This window comes from Mesoplodon mirus (assembly GCF_964341445.2).
Source record: "Mesoplodon mirus genome assembly, chromosome: 15".
Classification (NCBI taxonomy): Eukaryota; Metazoa; Chordata; class Mammalia; order Artiodactyla; family Ziphiidae; genus Mesoplodon; species Mesoplodon mirus.
In genome coordinates, this window is record NC_138991.1 from 68,576,572 (window position 1) to 68,596,961 (window position 20,390).

The 20,390-nt window shown below is 44.2% G+C and overlaps 1 protein-coding gene across 1 annotated transcript in view; it reads left to right on the forward strand.

Moving 5' to 3' along the window:
- Positions 1-20,390, forward strand: part of CFAP61 (cilia and flagella associated protein 61) — a 250,693-nt gene that overhangs the window by 204,864 nt on the left and 25,439 nt on the right. The window lies entirely within an intron of this gene.

A 20,390-nucleotide genomic window follows, 5' to 3' on the forward strand; every position in this document is an offset into this window, starting at 1 on the left:
TCTAGATCCCAGTCTTTCAAGTTCAGAGACACTCTCTTGTCCAATACCTCTAGGAAGGCTAGAACTGTAGAGTAGAAATCCACTTCTGGATGCAGTCTGCTGCTTAGAAAGGTTAAGAGAGTTTCCTTCGATCCACAAAACAAGATGGTGACAAATAGAGACATAGGACGTAAGTCATAGAATTCAGGGTCCTCAGTACCCAGGGCGGGGGGACTGTCAGAAGCAATCTCTCTTCCCTCTTAAAAATGCTTTTAAATTGTAGACTACATCATAGAAACAAAACAAATAAATAAAACATGTACGTACACTTTAAAGGATAATAGTACTGGAAATCTATGTGCCTTACTTCAAAGCCCCTGTCTGATCACACCCCCTCTGTCTGCTTGGAGGTCACCACTGCCCTGCAGTTTAGGTTAATCATTCCCTTTCTTTCCTGTAAAGGAGGGATCAGCAAACTTTCCCTGTAAAGGTCCGGATGGTAAATACCTTGGGGACCACAGGACTTCTGTCACATGTACTAAAGTCTGCCACTGTGCCGTGAAAGCTGCCACAGATGATCCATAAACAAAGGGGGTGGCTGCATGCCAGTAAAACTTTGTACTGAAACAGGTACCAGGCCAACCCTTGTTTCAAAGGTGTGCCACGTACAGTATATGGTTTCCTAAATGATGTACTGGTTTGTTCTGCTTACTTTTGAATCAGTTCTGTGGCCCCTGGAGAAAGTCAGCACTCCGTTTGGGGCCCTGTTTGCGAGCCTGCTCATGGCAATGCGTGTAGCTGGAGTTTGTGTGTTTTCTCTGCTGTATGGTATTCCGTGTATAAGATAACTGTGTCACAGCTCATCCGTCCATTTTCCTGTTGATTGATGTTCATATTGTTCCAGTTTGGTGCCATTGGCATCGTGGGCACACCTCCTGTGCAGGAATTTCTCTCGGGTGTACTAGGTGATGCCCAAATGTTCCCCACGGTAGTGGTGTCTGTTACCCTCCCTCCAGCCAGCTGTGAGAGCCCTCCACAGCCCTGACAGTCCTCGGCACTGTTCAGCTTGAACATTTGGCCACCCTGGTGGTGTGGAAAGGTGTCTACCCAGGGTTTCAGTGTTCCCTTTCCTGATTTCTAATGCAGTTTAGTGCCTTTTCATTTGTTTGTGGGCCATTCATGGTAGTTTCTGGGGAAATGCCTGTTTATGACATTTGTCCCTTTTTGGGGGGTGGGGGTCGTCTTCTCTTACTAACTTACAGGAATTGTTTGTATATTCTGGATACAAACTTGGTTGTTTACATTTCCTTCAAATGTCTTCTTCCATTCTGAGGCTTGTCTTTTCACTTTCTTTATGGTGTCAGTTAACAGATATTCTTCATTTTAAAGTCATCTGTCTTTTTCCGGATTTTTGTCCCTTTGCTCTTGTAATAGTTTTATAGTAAACTTGTGATGCTCCATGAAAAGCCCCACTGGATTTGATAGGAAATGCATTAAACCTTAGATCAATTATGTAAGAGTTGACATCTTTGATATTAATTTTAGTATCATAACATACTAGTTAACCCTTGAACTATAGTGTCAATATAGTCAAAAGTCGAAAGTCTGAGTATAACTCACCTTCTGCCCTCTGTGTCTGTGGTTCCACATCCTCAGATTCAACTAAGGGCCAATCAACCAAGCATGGATCGTGTAGTACTATAGAATTTACTATTGAAAAAAATTTGTGTGTAAGTGGACCCACGCAGTTCAAACCACAATTGTTCAAGGGTTAACTGTGTAGATCTTGATTTATGTGGGTCTGTTTAATATCTTTCGATAAAGATTTATCATTTTCTCCATCAATGGCTTGCTTAATTTTTGTTTGATATGATCCAAAGTTCTTTATATTTTTATTGCTGTTGTAAATATCATTTTCTTACTGATTGCTTCTATATAGTGTATAGAAATGCGCTTTTTTATGGTTTTGAATTCTGCAAATTTGCTAAACTCCCTCATTCATTCAAATAATTTACCTGTAGATTCTTTTAGATTTTCCACGCAAAAAAATTATATCATCTGCAAATAATGACAGTTCTGTTTGTTTCTTCTTTTTAAATCTTTGTAACTTTTATTTCTTTTTCCTGTTGTACTTCACTGGCTAAGATTTGTGGTAAAATTTGGGATAGAAGTAGTGAGGGATGACACCCCAGCTTCGTTCTTAATTTTAAAGTGAATTCGTTCAATATTAAGTGTGTGACGTTTACCATACATATTTTTGTAGACATCCTTTATCAGGATAAGGAAGTTTCTTTTTATTACTGGCTTGCTAAGCATTTTTATCATGCACGGATTTTTATTTTTTCCCAGAAAGAGTACTTAACTTTTGAAACCTTTTATGTGTGAGGATATCTTCCTATATGTTTCCCATTATAAACTACATTTTGATAAAGTACCAAATTCCTTAATCATAGGCTTCCCCTCCTCAGATCTTTCTAGACATGACTCCAATATTTATTTAAAATAAAGAAAAATACAAGTATTTAGAAAGTGAATTCATTTGTTCCTCAGCTTGTGGGTAGGATTTTATTGTTGGTCTCAATCTTACGCAAAATATTTGAGTTAGAGGGGAATCAGTTGTTCGTCAAAGAACATTTTTATGGGAGCTATGTATTAAGAGTCTTCTCTGAAAAGTAAATGTTTTCACGTTTGACCAAATTCAGTTTGTTTTCCCTGAGAAGAAGAGATGCTGAAAGAGACAGACTTTGTGAGCTCGAGACCACGGGTCTGAGCACAGCTGTTAGCTGAGGACAGTAATAAATTTAAAAGTGAATTTGATTTGCTAGGAGTGAATATTTGGGATGGCAAAATGGGACAACACTGGCTATTAGGACGTGCCAACTGACATCTGTAAGAAAGGGGACAGGGGGATGGTGGCTGATCATGTTCTAGTGTGGTACCCAGGGCGCCGCCAGGCCCCGTCCGTCCCTCCCGGATGCCTGTTAGCGCACGAGCAGCTGCGGCCACGTTCTTTTCAAGTGCCACAAAATGCTGCCAGGGCCCGTGCTGACTCTTGGCCCAGCACTGCTCGCCCTGTCTGTTGTCAGACCAACTGGCGAGGCTCTTTCCAAGCAGGCAGGGTGAATGGTTTAGCTGATTTTGGCCGAGATATGATTACCGATTGTTTCCCTGACCTCGGCAGCACCAGCAACATCTCTTGTTCAAATCTGGGCGCATTTCCATCTGTTGCGTCTGGGGGTACCTTCCTCCAGGCTGGGAGGGCTGACCGTTAACCAGCCGCTCTGTCTTCTGCAAGACAGACGTGACCTCAAGATCAAGTTCCTCTCCGGGTTCAAAGAAACCCTCTGGATCCTTTCTCTCCACTTCCCTCAGTCTATTCTCACCCCATCAAGGGCCAGGACAGAGGAGGTGCTGGTGGCCCCAGTGGGAATTGTGGCAGCCATGCAGGCAGACGCTGTAGCAGTCAAAGCCTCACCAGCCGTGGCTCTGGCTGCCTGCGGACAGGCTCACTTGGAGCCATTTGGGGACACGTGGTGGCTGCCGAGCAGTCAGCCGCTGTGATACCCAGGCCGACAGCTGTCACAGGACAGCAGTGCCACTGAGGGTCTGGAGCCAGGCTGGCTTGGATTCTACCTCTGTTTCATCCTTTGTCTTCCCCTTGGCGCTCCAGTGCAAACCACTGGTGATGGAGAGAATAAATTCACCACTGGTGACTGTGTGTGTGCGTGCGTGTGAGTGTGTGCCTGTGAACATGTGTGCCTTTGTGTGTGAGTGTGTCTGTTAGTGTGTGTGAAAGAGAGTGAAATAAATTGATGGGCTGACGGATTTATCACTTTGGAAAAAGAATGGAGTCCCTGTTCCTTTCTGAACCAACCAGCATTTGAAAGTCACATAACAAGTGTGTTACAAAATGGGCTTTTCCGCAGTCTTCCCCCTGGAGCACCGGTGCCCGGCAGTGTCCCACGCACGCATGCACACGCCTGTCACAGTCCCTGCAGCTCCCGCCCAGCCCCCCTGACGATGTCTAGAAGGAGCCGCTCCTTCCCTCCACCTGCTGGGCTGCTTTGCCCTCAGGCACTGGGGCAGAAGCAGCTTCCACGGGGGTGCCAGGAAGTCGGAGATGGGAACCGTGCGTGGAGAGGAAGCGGGGGCGGAGGCGGGGCCGTGCGAAGTCCCCATCACGGGGCTCTAACAAGGCCCGTCCCGTGTCCTCCCTGCTTCCTTACCTCTTCCTCATCTTCATGTACGCCGCTTAGCGGTGGCCCTGCAAAGAAAAGCTCCTGCCTACCGACTTCCCCGCACCATGGCCTTAATTAACAGTCTATAGCATCCTTTATCCTCGCGGCGTGAATAGGTCTTGCCCCGGCTTCTTTGTGTGAGCCCATCAGATACTCATAAACCTTGATTGAAATCACCTCTTCTCACATCTGAACGTGCTCAGCTCTCAAGGCTGCCCTCGCCCGGCCCTCTCCTCCTGCGAGCGCCGCGTCCCCCTCCATGCTTCCCAAATGCTCGGATGCCTATTTTTAATGGCTAAGTGCTGCTGTGCACAGTGTTCTAAATGGGATTTGAGCAGGCCCTTTAAAAGGCTGCCGTTACCTTTTTGAACCACGAAGCCCAAGGAGTGACTCCCTCAGGAAAGCTGCCGTGCGCCATCTCTGTCTTCAGAGAAGCCAGGTAGGGTGCTGCCAGCCTGCGCAGCCTCCTAATTCCCTTATTAGACTCAATTGGAATCATTTAATCATGACTTACGTGTTTTTCAGTTCCCCTGTAGTCAGTGGCCTTGTGCTATGCCCGGTAGGATATCACACACTAAATACTAGGTGCCCATTTTTCCAGACTTATCAAAATTTTATTGAGCTATGGCTGCCCAATCCAACTTGTCAATTTTTGGGTGCATACCTAAAATTTGTTGGATAATAGTTCTCCCAAGATGCAACTTTCCCTATTGGCTGCTTACTGAGTCACCCACCTGCCTTTCTGGAGACCCTTTAGATCAGTGTTCCTGTCCATCTTTCATTTCAGATAATGCCAATTCCATTTCATAGCCTTATAAAGAATCCTTTTTCAAGTGATTTGCTAAAATCAAAATCCACCCTCTTGGGACTTCCCTGGTGGTCCAGTGGTTAAGACTCCATGCTCCCAATGCAGGGGGCCCAGTTTCGATCCTTGTTCGGGGAACTAGATCCTGCATGCCACAACTAAAGATCCCACATGCCACAATGAAGATCCCTCGTGCCATGACTAAGACCTGGCACAGCCAAATAAATAAGTAAATAAATAGATAAATCTTTTAAAAAATCCATCCTCTTCATTTTGCTTCCCCGTTATTTAACTCTATTTCTCCACCCTTGTGCATGTTCACACACTTTCACCTGGGGCTCCTCACTGGTCATTCCCTGGCCTCCTTGATCCAAGAGGCATCTCCTCGCCCACTGGTTTTCTCATACAATCACATTGCGGGTGAGGCTGAGCCCATATTTTGAAACATCCCTCATTACTGAGACGGTCAGCCTTAGGTCTCAAAGTATAGACCAATGAAGGGGCCAAATTCCATTTAACACAACCTATGTCCATTTTTATTTGTAATATTGCTCTGACTAAAAGACTAGGATCCTTTTTTTCTAGTATATGTCATCTCCCTCCTTCCCACAGTGCCACTGTATGGCATTAACCTTTCCTGAGATGAAGGGCAAGATTGTTTTAAGTGGTCCTGAAGTCATGGCCAGAACGTGTCCCTTCAGACATTCATCCCAAGATGATAGCATGCAGGAAAAACAAACGCAGGCGTGCACACGGTCAGGGCTGAATGTTAAGGTAATGACCCTGGAGCAGTGCTTTGAGTCTGGAGCTTTTCTTTTTCATCTCTTATCCAATGTGTTCCAATAATTTGCCTCATTCGCCATGAAATTATAGTTTGGCATATTATCTCAACATTTATCAGAAAGGCCTGGATTGAGATTTTTTTATGGTTTTGAGGTATCTGCAAGGTACATTTTCTTATTTCAAGTGCCTCAGTCTCATTCGTGTTAGTGAGAATCTTTGCCTTGAGGACAGTGCCCATAAGTGAGTGAAAGAAAAGTGCGTATCCCATCTCACAGCCAAGACTCATTTCAACGTTAAAGGCTCTTACTAACGAGAATGTGTAAAGACTCATCAAGTACATGCAGTGCCCATTCCCATCAGTCTGAAGTGAAGGACGGGCTTCCCTGGTGGCGCAGCGGTTAAGAATCCACCTGCCAACGCAGGGGACACGGGTTCGAGCCCTGGTCCGGGAAGATGCCACATGCCGCGGAGCAACAAAGCCCGTGAGCCACAACTACTGAGCCTGTGCTCTAGAGCCTGCGAGTCACACCGACTGAGCCCACGTGCCACAACTACTGAAGCCCACACGCCTAGAGCCCGTGCTCCGCAACAAGAGAAGCCACCGCAATGAGAAGCCTGTGCACCACAGCAAACAGTAGCCTCTGCTCGCCGCAACTAGAGAAAGCCTGCACAGCAACAAAGACCCAATGCAGCCGGAAATAAATAAGTAAATAAATTACTTAAAAAAATAAATAAAGTGAAGGATGAGGGATAGGAACGCACATTTCTTCACCTGCCTGGTTCCATGTGAATGCCCGTGTCCTTATGTCACTGCCTCTGAGCAGGCATCACCATCTCCTGCAACGGAGGAGCTTGACAGTCTCCCTACTATAAAAGAAAACGATTGCTTTCAGTATCTGAAGGGAAACAGGGATATTTAAATCACATCTTAGTACCTGGGGGAGATGCCTGCAGCGCAGGGATCCAGCATCCTAGACACCGTGCTGCAGTGTGACCCGTACGTGGGACAGTTCACGTGATGTGGGACACGTAACTCACATATGCATCTGTTGGACCACATCTACAATATTATGAAAAATTTCAAACTTTTCACCTAGCTGTATAAAAATAAACAAACACTTCATGGCGAAACCACCTCTGCCATCTGTAAGCTCTAGATGGCCCCCCATCTCCACAGCTGCCGAACCAGCCATGTTCCTGTCACGCTTGCGTGTACACTCGTGGTATATATCCTAAGGTAATTTGGTGTGAAAACCCAACAGTGCGTAAGAGTGAATCCTTACTTCTCCTTCCTAGAGTGGAAAGGACGCTAGACTGAGACGGGTTCAATTTCTGCGCTATTGTTCATTAGCCTTGCAAACTTGGGCAAGACATTTAATCTCACTGAGCATCCTCTTCCTCACTTCTGAAGTGGAGATATCACCAACGATCAAACTGCCCACAGCACAGGATAAAAGCAGATGATGGTGCGGAAGTATTTAAAGACGTAAAGTAATGTACAAGCGCCAAGTTTCGTCATTACTTTAGCTCAAGTGTTCACGTTCCCTCTAAGTCCGCACTAGCCTTCATGGAGAGGCAGACTCTTTCAGCCTTTTACACAGTTTTCCTTCTCCCTCCCAAGTTAATGCAAATTTAAGGAAATACGGTGCTTCTTTTAAAATCAAGTAAGCAAACGTTTTAAAATTGCATTTATATATGTGCTTGCTATGTCTTGTTTTAAAAATTGTCTTATTAGAGGTACTCATGAAATTTCACGTGCTTTTTTTTTCTCAGAGTCATGCTCTGAGGAAAAAAAAAACCTGGGGAGAGGTCGTTATCAAGAATTAAATATGTGCGAAATCAGGTGCTTTATTCAGAGTTAGTGATGTATGAAGACTGTACCTCCCAGGGCACTAAGAGCAAAGGAATGGGTCACACGTTTCTGTATAAGCAACACTTAAAGACGATTTCATTTCAAGACACTGCCACCAAAAGCAACCACGTAGGCTCTGAATAGCATCTAAAATTTGGAATTATGAGCTGTTTGAGTTATAAAGTACATCTAGAATCTAATATCATATAGTTTTAAAAATTGCTTCGGAAAATTGTTTCACGCATTGTGAAGAGTTACCGACACCTTAGATCTGCACTGTCCAATATGACAGCCAATTGCCAGGTGTGACTTTTAAGTTTTAATTAGGATTAAAAAAAATGAAAAGCTCAGCTCCTTGGTCACACTTGCCATGGCTTGTGTACTCAACAGCCACACGTGGCTAGTGGCTACCATATTGGATAGCACAGAATAGATGACATCCATCATGGCAGAAAGTTCTATGGGACCGTGGTGGTGTAGGCCAGTCACATTCGTGGGCGTGGTAATGAGTGGTGTAGGGCAGAGCATCTCTGGACAATCATTTCCTAAAATGCTAATCACCAGGCCCATTTGGTTCTGAATCCCTGACTTGCAGATGTGGTAGCTCAGAGATGGGTGCTCAGTAAAAGCCCCGGGGGGGAGAAGGAAGATGTGATTTCTCTCTATTCCTGCTTTTGTGGGGTCAACTGGAAAGGAAATTCTCCCCAGGTCACATGCCAAGGGTGGACAGAGGGGGAGCAAGAAGGGGCGGGGCAGTCGAGCTCCCTGGGGCCCTTGGTCACACTAGGGGCTTCCTTGTGTACAGTTCAGCTGACCCACCCCAGCCAGCCCGCACTTCCTCACCAGTTATCCTCAGCAGACTCAGTTACTAACATTCTAGCCCTTGTCAGACCCCAGGTCTTGATCTGGGGCTCAGCAGATCTGACTGGTATGTTCAGAACTGATTTCTGGCCCTCTGAGCGTCTTTTCAAACTTTTGCTGCAGGAACTAACGTCCTTTATAGATTTTCTTCCTCCTTTTCACCTGGCGGCCTGTGAGTCAAAGGTATTATTTATGAGTCTGAAATAATAGCTGATGAGCCAATGGTTATCTCCAAGGCTACCAAGTTGCTTTAATATAAATGTCTCTTTACCAAGCTCCAAGAAACAACAGAATTGTTCTATTTTTATTGGAATTATCAACATAAACACATTTCAGAAATCCTGTTTTCAGTCTACTGAACCATGAGAAGAAACTGGCCTGCCTGCCTACATTTTTTATGGCCCAATAACGCAAAAAGATGCTCCAAAGCCACCTGGGCAGAGTGGAGCATCACGCACGTGATGCTCTTATCCCCCTCTCCCTAGGCCTGGATCTTTATATGTTTCTTTTTGAGGATTATTTTGTACATTTTTTTACTCTTTAGCATTTCCATTACAAAATCAATACATGTTTGTTATATAAAATTTAGAAAAATATTTTAAAAGCTAAGTAGAATACAAAGTCCATACCTAATCCCACTACCCAGAACCTATTTCAGATGACTGAGCAGATGAGAAGAGTTGAAGGGTCACTGCTATCGGCTCCCAGAATTAAGACCTGCAACAAGCTTGTGGACGGTCCACAGACCCTCTCCTGTGACCAGGTGCTAGGAAGGACCTTAACTGCGGTCCAGCACACTCACCTCGGAGATGAGAAAACCAAAACGGCAGGGCTGGCCATGGCTCACAACCACGAGGGTGGCATCAGGAACATAAGAATCAGAGTCCCCTGCCTCCGAGTCCAGTTCCCTTCGTACAGGACCAGAGGAGCACGTTTCCCGTTGTGCAGTGACATCATTTAGAGAAAGCACCTGCTAGGAACATGAGAATAATTTTGCTTCTCTGACAAAATACCTCAGGGGATGACCAGGATGATTCACATGTGGAGGAGGAAAACATTAGAACTTCTGTTTGTATTTTTATTTTAAGAAAAAAGGAGAGCAATCAGGCTTTATTCGTACTTGAAGCACAAATACTGGCACCCTCTTGGGCCAGATGAAAGACAGATGTGTGTTCTACATGGACTCAACACATAGAGGGGGATGTCACAGGGGGATGTTACAGGGGGATGTCACAGCTTAGAGGGGTCAACCTTATTAGTGAACTTGGAATTACTGCAGTTTTTGTGTGTCTGGTTTTGTGGATTTATAAATAATGATCTGGTTTTAACTAAACTAACCTCCACAGCATGGGCAAGATCATTTAAAGGACTCCTCCAAAGAATCCACAGATTGAAAATCCTGGGAAAGCATGCATGCATAAACCAGGAAAAGGCAGAGCTGACCTGTCTCCAAGTCCTCAGACAGGATCTTTACCGGCCATATTATGAGTAGGCACAACGATGAATCCTCAGTCAGGGTTCAGTTGCAGACAACAGAATCCTCTCTGGTTAGTTCAAACAGAACGTGACGTACTGCCAGTGATAGGTGGTTTATAAAATTCCTTGAATGGGCTGGAGGAGCAGGCTTTAAACTGGCTTCCAGGGAAGATTCAGAAAGCAGCTCTACAGACCTGGCCAACCTCTGCCACAGTGAGGAATGTGTGGAGTCAGGAAACTGCCAGCTCCACAACCACACCTTCTCTGCCACAGTCCACACCAGCAGAATGGGTCCCCTAAGCCCTGCCTCTCACTGCCCATGGGATTCTGGTACAGCCAACACCAAACGCTACCAGGACCAAGCTTGCCAGCAAAGGAAGAAAAACAGTGGAAACACGGTCTCCGCCTCATGGTACTCATGCCCACCTTCCAAGTCCTCCATGAGGGTGTCTCTTTGGAGGATGCTTGGTCTCCTGTAGAACCTACACCAGAGACTCAGTCCCAGGTAGAACCCACATTTCCACTGCCTGGAAAATGTAGTCTTTCCCTTTCCTACCTGGTATTTTGGGTAAGTCATGCTACCAGGGGTCTGGAATGCAGCTGGATGAACTAGTCTGTAATATCTCCCATAACTAACTAATCAAATCTGACCAGAAATCAGCACCCCCCCAAATGCAAAACCATCAAGAAGAACACTTGAAATTTGAATTTACATCTGTTATCAATAAAGATGAACTTTGTCCTAATTTACAGGTTGACAAAACCTTATCCAACATCCTAGGAGCAGATATTACATTTTTTAAAAAGTTGTTTGGGGAGTAGATTTATCCTCTCACCTGAAATAACTAAAAAACTTTAGAAAATGTCAAAAAACATTTAAAAATAAATATTGGACATAAGACAATGAAGGACAGTGATCTCTGAGAGTCTGGAAAGAAATAAGGTGAACCCTGAAATTACTCCAGCTTGCTGCCTTAGAATTTCCAAGCCGTGGCAAAGGGACAGGAACCCGGCAGACTCCCTGAGTTGAGGACTGGAACTGTGAGTCTGCAGAGGCCAAGGCAGCTAGTGTTCTCAGGACAAGGAACTGGAGAGGAGGTCGCTGCTCAGAGAGAGGAGCGTGGGGATCAGCAGGAGGTGCCCCTTGAAAATTCAGTCTAGTACTGATCAGTGCATGCAGGAGAGGAAACCCCACAAGTCTGGGAAAGAATCACTCAAAGGATTAGAGGTTATATTTCCTGGCACTCACACAGGGCTGGGAACAGTGTGTATTTCCACCAGCCAGCCTGGAGAACCTCAAGATTCATCAGTGGGTAGAGTATACACTTATGGTCTCCCCTCAGTGGTGAGAAAAATGAACATGCATCCAAAGACTCAGGAAAATACAACCCATAATGAGGAGAAGAATCAGTCAATTGAAACCAACCTAGAACTGACACAGTTGTTAGAATTAGCAGACAAGCATATTGAAACAGTTATTATAACTGTATTCCACATGATCAAAAAGTTAAGTAGAGATGTAGAAGGTATATGAAAGACCCAGATAAAACTTCTAGAGATGGAAACTACAATGTCTGAGATGAAAAAATACACTGGATGGGATTAATGGAAGATTAGACCTTGCTGAAGAAAAGATTAGTGAATTTGAAGGCATACTAGTTGAAACTACCCAAAATGAAACACAAAGATAAAAAAATTTAAAGCAACGAGCAGAGTGTCAGCTACGAGGCAACTTCAAGCAGCCTAAAGAAATAATGACCAATTTTTTTTCCAAATTTGATGTAAACCATAAACCCACAAATCCAAGAAGTTCAGTGAATGTCAAGCATCAGAAACATGAAGAGGAAATCAGTATGGAGGTTTCTCAAAAAGCGAAAAATAGAACCACCATATGACCCAGCATTTCCATTCCTGGATATATATCTGAAAGAAACAAAAATACTAATTCAAGGGATTTCCCTGCTGGTCCAGTGGCAAAGATTCCATGCTCCCAGTGCAGGGGCCCTGGGTTCAATCCCTGGTCAGGGAACTAGATCCCACATACTACAACTAAGAGTTTGCCACAACTGAAGATCCCACATGCTGCAACTAAAGATCTCACGTGCTGCAACTAAGACCCAGAGAAGCCAAATAAATAAATTTTTTAAAAACCCACTAATTCAAAAAGATACATGTACCCCAATGTTCAAAGCAGCATTATTTACAATTACCAAGACATGGAAGCAACCTGAGTATCCATCAACAGATGAATGGATAAAGAAGATGTGATATGTAGATATATACAATGGAATACTACTCAGCCATAAAAAAGAATGAACTTTTGCCATTTGTAACAACATGGATGAACTTGGAGGGCATTATGCTAAGTGAAATAAGTCAGAGAAAGACAAATACTATATGATGTCACTTATATGTGTAATGTAAAAAAAACAAAACTAGTGAATATAACAAAAAAGAAGCAGACTCACAGATATAGAGAACAAACTAGTGTTTACCAGTAGGGGGAGGGAAGGGGGAGCAATATAGGGATAGGAGAGTAAGAGGTACAAACTACTAAGTATAAAATAAGCTACAAGGATATATTGTACAACACAGGGATATAGCCAATATTTTATAATAACTATAAATAGAGTATAAGCTTTAAAAATTGTGAATCACTATATTGTATACCTGTAACATATAATATTATACAATAAAAAAAGAAAAAATTACACCAAGGCATATCATAAGCAGACTGCTCAAAACCAGTGATAAAGAGAACGTCAAGAAGGAACAAGAGAAAACATTGTTTTCAGAGGAATAAAGATAAGAATGACAACAGATTCCTCATCAGAAACAATGCAAGTGAGAAGTCAGTGGACTAACATCTTTAAAATACTGAAATTTTTTTTCAAATTTGAGAACAAGTTTATTACATATTATATAACATCTCCAGCCTAATACATAGCATAACATCCCCTTATATTACATAGATTACCCTACCTACCCCCAACCAGCATCTGAGTCATTTTCTATCCCATTACCCTGTTTAACTCCTCTGTTGGTTTGTTCTCTCAATTGATAACACCACCATGACCCCAGAATTCATATGTTGAATCACTAATCCCCAGTGTGACTATATCTGGAGATAGGGTCTTTAGGAGGTAATTAAGGTAAAATGAGGTCACAAAAGTGGGGCCCTAATCCTGTAGGACTGTAGCCTTATAAGAACAGAAAGAGAGAGAGGGACATCTCTGTTTCTCTCCTCCATCCGAGGACACAGTGAGAAGGCAGCCGCCTACAAGCCAGGAAGAGAGTCCTCACCAGAACCTGACCATACTGGCACTCTGATCTTGGACTTGCAGTCTCCAGAACTGTGTGAATAAATGTCTATTATTTAAGCCGCCCAGTCTGGGGTATTTTGTTATGACAGCCTGAGCTAGGCCAGATTTACATCCCAAGTTTGGTGCTGCTTTATCTCCCCACAAAGGCAGAGGGTATTTTGCGGCTTCCAACAGCTGCCCGCTGTGCTGCACAAGGCACATGGTACCCCCCAGGCACTCCCATTCAGCCACCATGGGAACGACCTCCATGTCAGCTTGTCCTGGGTTTGACCTCTACTTCTGACATTATACCAGCCTCAAGTTCCTTATCGGGAACTTGGTTCTCACTTGGTGGTGATAAGGTGTGAAAAGGAGAGTGCACATCTCAGAAAACACACCTGGGAGTCCCTCAGACCTCACTTACCAGTGTTGTCTTGGGCAGGTAATTCTGTTCCTGTAAGCTTCGTTTCCCTTACCTGTAAATGGGGCTTATACCAGCTTCCAGGGCTTGCCGTGAAGACTAAACGAGATGACCTGCAGGAAGTATTCGGCTCAGAGCCTGTCCTGGAGGTCACGGCACAAACACTCTCTTTGCTGCACTTCTGCTTCAGGCGGGGCTGTTGGCTGCCCTGGGGTCGCCCTGCCTCAGGCCCTGTGCATCCCCGAACCTGGCACCCACCCAGAATCCCTTGCAGAGTGACAGATGTCATAGCCCCAAGTTCCTTCTCTCCAAAGACACTTTTTGTCACCTACCCAGCAAACTCCGAGCTGGGTTTTGTGACTTATTATTCCCTCTATCTGGTAATTTGGGGAGAAGAGAACTCCAAATGCCACCAGCGACACACCCGCAGCTGCTAATAGGAGCCGCTGTTTGCATCCCACGGTCCTGTCTTGGCCCCAGCGGCTCCGACAGCTGCCGGAGCACTGTCTGCCAGGCCAGGATACGTGCCGAAGGCTCTGAGGGCAGAATAGAGCCCAGCACAGTCACGCTGGGATCTTGGAGGCTCGCAGCATTAATAATCTATAGTTCAATCATTAGGAGCAAATCCAAGTGAAATAGGAAGATATACACCACGCTGGAGGCTGTGAGGCTGCTGGGAGGTTGCTCTGTGGCGGGCTTAACGATCCGCTCCCGGCCACCAGCAGCCCCAGCTGACAAGCGGCGCCTGCAAGCTGCAGGCTTTCTGCACGTGATAATTGAACAAAGCTAGGCCGCCTTCAAGATGTTAACACGGATTCGCCACCAAGGATCTGCCAGGCTTGTCAGGCCCCCGAATCGAAATCTCTCCAGGGCACCCCGAAGGGTGTCCATGGGGTCAGTTATTGCCCTCTGGACAGACCTGCCAGTGGATCTTTCTGGATGCAGGTCTGAGGCTCCTGGGGTCCTGGCAAGGATTTAATATATGAACTTATATAGCCCCACCCTGATTTCTCCAATTACAAACCGGACCAAAGTGCTAACCTAGGGCTTTTTTTGCACCGGGTCAGGCTGTAGCACATGGAGTAGGAAGATAGCTGAGGCAGAGAAGCATTTTTAATTGCAGGGTTTTCTTTTAAAAAACCGGTCATTTCAAGTTGGATAAAATCTTAAAATTTTTTGTTGTTGTTGATTTTCTTCCTGGTCATAACCATTAGTCGGGAACCTCTGTCTGCAAGTGACAGAACTGAAACCCCAGGAGAGACTGTAATGTCACCCCCCCCAAAGCACCCCCCCCCTCCTGCAACAGCCAGGCACCTCCTCCTCCCTGTCACCCTCCGTAAGAGACTGGAGGCTTGTTCTTTGGAAAATGTGAACTGGAGAGACTCAGACGGGAGGGCAACAGACCCAGGAGAGGAAAAGTGTGAAGAGAGAAGGAATCAGATGAACGTCCCGATACTGACCAGTAGAGTCCCTGGTCCCCCTCTGCTGCCCTGTCCCCAGCATGGCAGTAGTCGGAGCAGAGGTATCGGAAGACGAAGTCAAGGAAACTTCATGAAAAAGAGAACAAGGCCTTTTATCTGACTAATAGGAATTCCTGAGACAGCAGAGAAAACTCAGTTGGGCGGAAGGTAAAAAAAAATGCCCAGAACTGAAAGATATCAATCTCCAGATTGAAAAATGCACAATAAATGATAAACAGCCCGAGGCTCTCTGTGATGAAATTCCAGACACCAGGGATAATGAGAAGCTCCTACAAGCGTCTGGTGAGTAAAGCATGTCACTTAGAAAAGAACAAGGGTCAAAAGAGCACCAGGTTTCTCAATAGCAACCCCAGAACCAAACAAATGATGGGCAACGTCCTCATCCTTCTGAAAGGAAATATTTCCAGCAGAGATTCTATGAGCATCCTTCAAGGATGTACCAAGGACAGAGAACTGTTCCTGCCCATTCGTGAAGGAGGAACGGCACGGTTAGAATGTCACCATTTTGCAACCCCTCCTGAATGAAAGGACATGGGCATGTGGCTGCTGACACAGAAAAGGACACAGCCAGACACTGTGCTACTTGTCGGGAAAACACACCACCTTTAAAAAAAAAGTTGAACCTGAACCTGTCCAGAACCTTAGGTCTACCACCAGTTTATGGGAAATAGAGGCGACAGAGCAGCATATTCACTAAAACCACAGAGCTTCTGTCCGCCAAACTCAGAGCGTAGGAAACTCTACGGAGCAAACAGTGACTCCTTCCACAAATAAACTGCAAAAAATGAAAGAGAGATGGGGTTGGGAGCCTGTGGGTTAAAATAGACTTTATAAGCATATCAACTGATTTGGATCCTGATTCAGATAGGCTGTAAAAAAAAATTATGCCCTTTATGACATTTTTGGAAAGTTGAACGCTGGATGGTTGATGATGTTAAGGAATTATTCATTTTTAAATGTGAAGATGATATTGTAGTTACACATATTTTAAGAGAAGTATCTTTACCTTTCAGAGGTACATGTTGAAATATCTGGGGTATTCTTCAAAATAACCCTGGAAGGAGAAGAGTAGATGGGGCTAGAAATGACACAAGATTGGCCATGAGTTGATAGCTGTTGGAACTGGGTGTCCTTCTAATTTAAAAATATTTTAAAATTCTGCATAATAGTTATTTTTAAAGATTATACTCCACTTATAGTAATTATAAAATATTGGCTATATTCCCTGTGCTGTACAATATATCCTTGTAGCTTATTTTATACCTAATTGTTTGTACCTGTTACTCCCCTGTCCCTATATTGCCCCTCCCCCCTTCCCTCTCCCCACTGGTAACCACTAATTTTTCCTCGATATAAGAGTTATTTTTGAGAAGCAACCCAAAGACCTACTGTATAGCACAGGGAACTCTACTCAATATCTTATAATAACCTATAATGGAAAAGAATTTTAAAAAGAATATACAGGGCTTCCCTGGTGGCGCAGTGGTTGAGAGTCCTCCTGCCGATGCAGGGGACACGGGTTCATGTGGGAAGATCCCACATGCTGCGGAGCGGCTGGGCCCATGAGCCATGGCCGCTGAGCCTGCACTCCACAACAGGAGAGGCCACAACAGTGAGAGGCCTGCATACCGCAAAAAGAAAAGAAAAAAAAAAAAGAATATACATATGTGTATATATGTGTGTATGTATGTGGATATATATATATGTGGAGATATATATACATATTTGAATCACTTTGTTGTACTCCTAAAACTAACATTAAAAAAATTTTTTTAATGTAAAAAGAATATTACCATCAAAAAAAAAAAAGAGGAAGCAACCAAAGTTGTAAGTGAAGAGGTTCCAACACTAGAGAACAGTGTGGAGAAGTCCCCATGGGCCCAGGGGACAACCAGGCCAGGCCAGGCCAGACAGGAGCATAGAGACAATAACATAGAGGGATCCTGAGGAAAAAATAATTATTTTGATTATTTGACATGTTTATGTGGAAAATAATATTGAAGGGCATTTTACATACCTGCTGGAACATTAAAAAAAAAAAACCTACGCTAGATACATTGAAAGCTAAGAAAAAAAACAGGGCCATCATTATTTCTAAGAAAAGCAAAAAGTTACACAAGAAAGAAATGTAGTTAATATTTGCATTGTTAAAATAACATAATCACAGATAACTAATTTAACCAAGAATTGCCATACAAACTGTTTGGAAAGTTTGGGATAGGGAGAACTGGGGGTTTGTGTTTAAAAAGATAAGTCCTCATTTACCATAACAAGGAGTCGATAGGTATACTTAAATTAATAAGTACTAATTTGTATCATGCATATAACCAAGCACATTTATATCAGTAATCACAGGAAAAACCAGCTGACGCTGTGTCTGAGCCACTTAGGACTCTGGCTGCAAGCAGCAGAAACCAACCAAAGCTAGATGTAAGCTAAAAAGGAGAATTCATCTTAAGGATTCATGGTTGTATCTCATAGGAACAAAGGGCATCGAGATGGCTTCATCTCAGGACAGAGACTACAGTCAGGAAGGCTAAAGCGGGTAGAAGCCAAGCAGTGGCGGCTGCTTTCTCTCTGCAGGTCGGCTTTCTCAGCTTGCCCCTGCCACAGCCCCAAACCCACAGAGAATAACCAGATGCATCTCAGTCCCAGCTCCAGATTTCCCACAGAGTGACTGGCATGGCTTGGGTGGGGGGCGCAGCTTCAAATTATTTGGCACTCTTCCTAAAGAGAGATGGGGTCTGTGCCCCCTCCCTTGAATCTGGGCGAGCTTGTGATGGCTTTGACCAGTGGAGTGCAGCAGAAGCGGGGCTGTGTGACTTTGGAGTCTGAGTTACAGAAGGCCCCATAGTTCCAGCTTCTTTGCTGGAACATTCGCTCTTAGAGTCCTGACCTGTCAGGTCAGAAGTCCAAGCATCCTGAGGCTGCCATGCTGTGAGGAAGCCCAAGCTGTTTGGAAGGACCAAGTAGACACTCCAGCAAGAGTCCCAGCTGAGCCAAGCTTTCAAGTCATCCTAGCACAGGTGCCAGATGTGTAGGTGAAGAAGCCTCCAGATGACTCCAGCCCCGGCCATCAGAGTGGCCCCGAGGCATTTGTCTTCCCATGAGAAGCCCCTGCAGTCACGAAGCAGAGCCAGTCCACCATGAGCATCATAAAATGGCTTTCCTCTGTGCCACTAAGTTTGGGCGTGGTTTTTGCACATCAGCGTGTAACTAGAAGGCTTACATCAGAAGCCATCTCGGATCCATGGAATCCTGAAGTCACAACATGACTGCTGGGGACCTACCCCCCAGAGAGGTAGGGATGCCAGGAGCAGAACAGAGTCCAGCAAATTATGGCTAAACAGGAACCCCTCGAGCTGTCCACTCCATTGCCTGTCCTGGTCTCCCGGCAGCCTGTTGCCTACCGAAGCAGAGGTAGATTGACCTCTCTTGAGCCTACTTCTAGTTCTTGCTCTCCCACCAGTAAAGCTGTGGAAAGAAGGGAAGAGGAAAGAGGTATATGTGACATGGTGACACGGTAAATGGTATCATTCGTTCCTTCCCCTCCCAGCCCCATGGTGGTCTTCCAACAGAAACAGTTGCCAAGAAGTGGGGAAGAGCCTCAGAGCTCTGGCATCTTCCCTCTGTCTCCAGTACAGAGGAGATCATTAGAGGGCCCTCATGTTGCCTAGCAACCCGTGAATGCTGTTTGCTCTCATGTCATTAATATGATATGAAAGTGTTTCATAGAAGACATTCATCTTGAATTAATGAAAATCACATTTGCTAATATGACACAAAATCTGTTCTTGCTTGTAACTTTCTGTACTTAAGTAGCTTATTTATTGAATTAGACCGTGAGTGGTTTTAAGCTTGAGACTGTTAAAGGATCATAATAATGACTTTGTTTTCAATCATATCAGATGGCTGTTAATGATGTGATTACACACCTATAACCCTGTGATCACCATCCCAGACCAAGCCCCCTCCCCCGAGGTCCAGCCCCACTGCCAGTTAACTGTCTGCCACCCAACTTCTTACTGTTGAAACCTCAGCTAGGAGAGGATTCTGGTTTGAGCTGGTATACTTTCCAGACTATCCACATCTTTCTTTGGGGCTCCAGTGAATAAATGGATCTCATGTCATGTAAGCATGAAAGGAGCTACCAGAATCTATTTAGCCATCCTCTTCTTTCTAAAAAATGATAACAAAAAACCTTAAATATACCAGGCACTAAACAGAGGATAACACAGACAGTCCCCTACTTTCAAACACAATTTACTCTTGAGAAAACAAGAATGGAGTTCAAATGTGCAAAAGCCAGTAATAGACTAATATCTTATAAGGAGAATTCCCTTTCCATAGAGTCAGAGGGTGATCGCTCAAAGTGTCCTTTAGTATCTTTAGCAGATGAGGCTTTGAATTCAGCACTCAGGAAGGAGTTTGTGGGGCATCAGTGGCTAAGATGTGCACAGGCAAGTGGTATTACAGTCAAATACACGGAGCTGACATCCGTAAGTCAAGGGCAGCCTCTAAAGGCATCAGGAAAGAAAATTTACAAAAATCTAAACTGCAGCACTCTATTTCTAGAAGTATTTTTTTAACAAACCTTTTTTTCTCTATTTACAAACGTAATATATAATCGCTGCATAACCCAAAGGAAACAGGGATATAAAACAGAGAAGTGCGAAGAAGAAACCAAAAGTCCGTAGGCAATCACCCAGAGACAACCATGGTACATTTTTTGATGTATGTCCTTCCAGGACATTTTATCTTATGAATATATAAATACTTATATATATTTAATAATATTTTCAATGCTGATTTATAGCTTGCTAATTTGGTTTATCAGGATAGTCTGAACATTTTTTCACTTCTTGGAATATTATTTTAATGGCATGACTTTTCAGTGCCTGAAAAGTGTTCTACCATACCAACGTGTCTTCCTTCGTTAATCAGGTTGCTTCCGGCTTTCTGTTTTGATAATTAACGCTGCAATAAATATCCTTAATGATACATCTTTTGGCCCTGTGATTATTTCCATTATAGTTTTTTAAGCATTGCTAATTCGTGTTCACTCAACGTATATTTATTGAACACCAGTGCGCTGGGTACTTGGGACATAGCCACCAAACAGAAAGACAGACGGGCTTCTTTCCTTCACAGTGCTTGGAATTAAGTAGCAAAGATAGAAATGTTTCAATGGA